This window comes from Papilio machaon, chromosome 5 (genome assembly GCF_912999745.1).
Source record: "Papilio machaon chromosome 5, ilPapMach1.1, whole genome shotgun sequence".
Classification (NCBI taxonomy): domain Eukaryota; kingdom Metazoa; phylum Arthropoda; class Insecta; order Lepidoptera; family Papilionidae; genus Papilio; species Papilio machaon.
The window spans coordinates 7,018,121-7,024,120 of record NC_059990.1 but is presented as its reverse complement, the minus strand read 5'-3'; the positions used below and the strand labels follow the sequence as shown (position 1 = coordinate 7,024,120).

General features: G+C 31.1%; 1 protein-coding gene across 2 annotated transcripts in view; it reads left to right on the top strand.

The window, feature by feature from the left end:
• The first annotated feature begins 4,333 nt into the window (after positions 1–4,333).
• Positions 4,334–6,000, top strand: part of LOC106713542 (probable serine/threonine-protein kinase nek3) — a 99,386-nt gene continuing 97,719 nt past the window's right edge. For both annotated transcript variants that reach the window (XM_014506359.2, XM_014506358.2), the window contains exon 1: positions 4,334–4,531. The gene's annotated coding sequence lies outside the window, so the exon portion shown is untranslated. The remainder of the gene's footprint in view (positions 4,532–6,000) is intronic.

Sequence of the window (6,000 nt, the reverse complement as noted above, 5' to 3'; positions counted from 1 at the left end):
GATTACCATGACCGCATCATCTGTACAGTGTACAATAATAGATCGTCATAACGTTTTAATAATGAGTTCAATACTACACGTTTATACATGACTACGTTATTTAGGTACATCTCTAAATTACGTAATGCTTAGTAGAGATAATCTAAATCTTTTTGTATCGCGAAACCAAAAATGTGACACCTTTTAAGAAGCTAATTTATAGTTCTGTATTTTTAGTTTTTTAATGTTCTGTTGTGTGTAATTAGTTAAAATAAACCCTTTATTAATGTTTAAACGTGAAATGGTTTTTACTTAATAACCGTATTGTATCAAATTTCATATTAATTTATCTTCGAAAAAATGGGCGTAGTTTTAATCAATAGTTTTGATCTGAAATGTAAACAGATCAAGTTAAGTGAAATCTTATTAAAATATCAGAAGTTATAAATTTTATCAACTATGGCTCACTTAATTGAATATTGTCAGTGTTTTTATCTAAAATTCTATATAATTTATTGAGTAAACACATAGTAAGCAACATTTCAATGTCCCGACTCTAGATTCCAGCTACTATTTGGAGTTAATGCAAAATCCATTACTTAAGTCAATGTGACCGTTTGAGACAATAAATCGTTTGCGAAGTAACTCAGGTCAGTCGTTTTGCTTGTCGTTGATAGAGAGTTATGTCGGTCACTACTGGATCGTGAACCTTACTACTATATTTTACTTGGACTGCTTCGATCAACATCAAAGGACTTTCTGAGAATACATTTATTACTCTGAAAGTCATGGACTGACACTATCGATACTTAAATTCTATTATTTAATAACTTTAATTCTATTATTCTTTAATAAATTTTCAACTATACCTCAATAATTTCCATTGTTTTATTCACATTTAATATGTTTTTAATGAAAGAAGAGCAGATATGTTCTTTTTAATAAGAAATCTCAACAGTGGTTGTCTCAATACTTATTATTGAGGAAGTTGCAACAATGGTGACCATCTAAAAGCTTTGTTCTATTATTAAATTTATCTTACTGCCACATTCAGTCATTTCCTTTCATTCTAAGATTTACCATAGGAATCTACACTAAGGAGGCCCTTAAAGTATTTTAAGCGTGGCAGTTAAACTGCGATTAAATATACTCTTAGTCATATTGGGGTCGGGCGCAATCGTGCAGCATGTAAGTATGACTAGACCTAGTAGAACGTCACTTCGATCCTACCCGAATGCATAAAATATGACAACCATCTTGTAATATCTCGTGGACATAGTTGCAAGTTAATGATACATGAACAATGTTCCAAGCTTAAGTTGTAACTTGAAATTGACAAAGTTGCACGTCTTTAGACACTCAGATACTTGAAGTATAGAAACTTAACAAAGAATAACTTAACTAAGTCTGTGGTCTGATATATTTTAAACTGCACATTCAGCTCGATAAACCACAAATTATCGTATCAGAGTATCTATACAATTGTCAATGCTTATTACTTTATTACTTATTTCACAGCTATAGCAAAAGTAGGTCACCTACGATAAATAATCTCAATCTGTTTAATCGAACAAGATAAACGTAGATTTGTCACTAACAATTCTCTTTTCTAACAAATTATATCCTTACATTATACTGATAATAGTTTAGTCTGGTACAGTGTAAATATTACTTTCTCAAATTTCCAGTTAGTAACATTTTAAATAATTACGCTCTCACTTAAATTGTTTAAACTTTCGTGAGACATCATAATTAAATAATTAAGAAACGGCTTAACTCACGTTTTGATCGCCCGGTGGCGGCACCGACTAGTTTCGGACCCATCGGGGGTCCATCTTTAGGGCGAGTGTTTAATTCGAGGACTTCGCGGTCGCGTCGCGTCTCGCACTGCGAAACTAGTCGGTGCCGCCACCGGACGATCAAAACGTGAGTTAAGCCGTTTATTAATTAATTAATTACGCTCTCACATTTATATACTACTGTTTTTTATCTTTACTTACTGATTTGAATCATAATGACGGAGACAGTTCGTCGTTACGTGTGAAGTGGGTTCTAATAACATCTAAAATACTCTAATCCGACTCCCCCTGTATAATAAATGTGCCTCATTTTGTTACGAAAAGTAGAACTTGGAACAAGTGAAGGGTGTATCAGTTAAAGTTCATTTGCGTGAACAAAGTTCGCTCCCACCTAAAATGTTTCGCGAACTTTATTCCACTTGGCATTAACTGTTAGGTGACAACAACGTTGACATGAAACAGTTTGATAACACGCGAAACGATCACGGTACATCAACTGTCTAACTTTCTTCATTTAGAAACCAAAAAATGAGTATGGGTTAATGGGAAAAGGTTTGCATTATTTGATCATCTTTTTCATTAAAAGAAACAAAGAAGCCGATAAATTTACATGTGTTTCATATCTTTGGTTAGATTGTGATAAAAAAATGTGATACGTTTTGTTAATTTGATTTCTTTGATATCAAACTGTGGAAACGACCACCATTTCCTTAATATTACACATTACACAGCAGAAGATATAAGTATACATGATGTTTATTAATTCGATCACATTCCCATTACGCGAAATCAGCAAACGAATAAAAAATGGATTTTAATCACAAATCAATGATTTTGTTTAAATTACAAGCGTACAAAAGATATTTCATCTTCCATGTTGGCAATCGAACCTGGAACCAACGATCCATTGACATCACGGTCAGTGCCAAAATGTATAAAATATTCTAAATTCTTCATGCATTTTAATTTTTCGTCCAAATATTTTGTACTACACCGCAATATTTAAGAGACACGGGGATCGGTGTATTTAGTTTTAAAGGTTTGTGAAGCTTTAAGTTCAAGTTTAAAAGCATTTATAAAAAATGATGTTTTTTTACTTAAAACAATTCAGTCTCAGACATTTCTAAATATATGTTGTTCCTAAGGGTTATTGATAACAAATGGGTTTAAAAAAAACAAAACCAAAAAATCTTAAACCCTATTACCATAATGCAACTTTGATTCATGGTAATTTTCAATAAATAAAAAAATACAAAACCTACACAATCGTAAATAAAACAAAACAACAGGGCTAAAAGTTCTGTCTAAAACCATTTTTTATCTGAGATTATTTTGACACTTGATAAGTGGTAAGCCTCATCGAGGCAATATCGAAAGATATTAGAAAAAAACAACATTAAAATGTTCCTCAGAATACATTTACTATCGCATATTAAAATACACATTTCTACGTATAAATAAATAAAATCTCGATCGACAAGTAAATACATAATTCATTTTGTACGTACGCAAAACTTCCTCCTCACATAGGTATTATTAACATTCACCGTGACACCCGCAAGACCTTACAAAGGCCCCGTATTCCTTGAAGTTAGTATTTAATAAGACTGTATTCACTAAACATTCCACAATAACCTTTGTTGTCGCTACAAACACATCTCAGTTCATCTGCAAACTAAATACAAGTTACAAAAACTAAGTACTTAGTTCTTATTTCACTCTGTACTGTTAAGACGTATCTTAGGAAAGAAAAAAAAATATATAAATTGTAACTGTTTAATTTAATATTTTTTACATTAACTAAATTACGTTAATGGTTCACAATTTACGCAAAATTGTAATACGAATGTAGTAACTTTTTACTGCCATGGAGTAGTATTTCTGCAAAGCACTTAATAATAATAAAGTCGGTGATATATTATAATGTGTCGTTTCCCAAGACAGTGTGTAATGCTCATTTCTTGTGTATTACTCAACTTACAGTAAGAAACACGTAACAGCAATAACAATACTAGGATAGCATTGTTTAATTTTCCATCGAATTATGTGTCAAGGAAAAGAAATAAAAAGCTTAGGACTATTTCAAAACGTATTATCGTTATAGGTTTTTTTCCTTTTTTTATGTTATTATTTATTTCAGGTGCAGATTATAAATTTCAAACTTTTAAATTCGCTGTATATTAATAAATATATTTCAAATTTACAAAATTGTATTTTTATTTATTATTTAAAATTTCTATTAAAAAGTAGATAATTTTGTGATACACTTACTCCATCTCACATAATCAAAGAAGACGTGTTCACATGCATAGAAACGTTAACATAAAACATGTTAATTATTTTACCACCTACAGGATACTCACACGCTCCAATTGTTGCTTACCAAAGACTTAATTAACGTTTCCATACGCAACAAACGCACGCTATGTCTAATCGATTTAAAAAAAACTATCTCTAATATTACCGCACTTTTATCCTTAACCTTAATAAAGTGCAGTATTGTGTAGGGTGTAAATATCTGTTCGATTTACGGGGCAAACGGTTTCGGTTTTACTTTTAGGTGAGCGTGCGCGAGCGCAAGCACGCACAAGTCTTCCGTCGATTCGCTCAGTGTAAGAACGACACTGGCCGACAACGAACTTAGAACCTCCGTCAAACGATACGCGGCGGCGACGAACCGTGCTCTACTTGTGAACTGTGAACCAAACTTTGACTAACTATATTGTGATTGTGTTGTTATCTTTTTAAAACAGGTGAGTAATTTCAAGATGAAACATCTCTTTGACATGTAAATTTATGGATGTTATTAATAAAAGATCAGTAGCTTTAGCAAAGTAAAAGAAAAATTAGATTTAAGAGCTTTTATGGTATAAATAATTTCAAATAATGAAGGGTAATGGAATGTTATTTTCTCTTAAAGTACCTCTTTGAACATTATAGTAGTACCAAGAATTTGAAATATTTTATTACCGTCTTGTTTCCATGTTAAAATACGTATACAAACAAATTCAAATGTTCCTATTTTTTATCTTAAAAAATAAAAATATATCAACCTGAAACTGTTTATTTAACTGTTTAAAAATAAAAAGTTATTTTTCCAATAATTTCGTAAAGTATAATTTCATTAATTTATTGATAATATTAAAAATAATTGAATATTATTTTATTCAGAGTACATTATTTAAATTCAAATGTCATTAAAAAAATACTTGTGTTTTATTTCTTTGTAAAGTCTTTGGAAATAGAATTTGTAATTTTTATTAAAAATTTCACACAGGCTTAGATCTTTGTAGCAATCGTTGCATTTATTTTTTCGAAATCGTCGATACAAAAACACTAAAAGCCAATCAAGATGATGTTTCGCAAGACAATGTCAGGTACCTAAACCGTACCGTTTCACAAGTATGGAGTTGCATTCAAATTAGCATGAGCTTGTAACAATTGGTGGTCGATGAATTTTTTTGCCTTCGATTTCGAAACCCCGACACGGACCGCGAAAAATATGTAACATCGTTAGGCCATACCGGTCGGAAACCTATTATCACTTCGTAACTTCGTTAACTATTTAATAATGCTTCAAAAATCGCTAGAATCTTTAAAACTTGATGAAAAACTGTTTGAATTTAACAAATTTAATTGACAATATTCTAGTGAAAAATATACAATTCTTAAAACATTTTAAGGCTGTAATTTTCGCGTGAAATAATATTTCGGTACATAGTTCCAGCAATCGTTTTTTTGAGCAAAAATAACATAATTCAGAATTAGTAATTATCTTATAATCGTTAGATCCAAGTTTTTTTTTAAATCTTATTCTTTAATACTTTCCCATTTTTCTTAACTTAAAAATAAATTAGAAACAATTAACGCGTAAATTGTTTTATTCCTATAATGATCACCACGCGTGACCGTTGCAAATTTTAAACGAAACATAATGGCAAGTCGGTCGTAGTTTTCTCTCGAATACAACAAAAATATCTCACGACGGTTGAACTCGGAGGTGCGATCAACGTGACCTAGAAAATTGAGAATTACTCTCACTGAATGGTACAGTCGGAAGCAAAAACTTAAGATATATTGCGCAAGCAAACGCGAGGAAACTTAATCTTACGTTAAAGATAATTATCGTAGAACTGTAAACAAAAAAACAGTGTACATATTTAAGTTTTTGTTACAATGTTATCATTTTTATAAATACGCTGTGATCTAATAGACGCAGCGG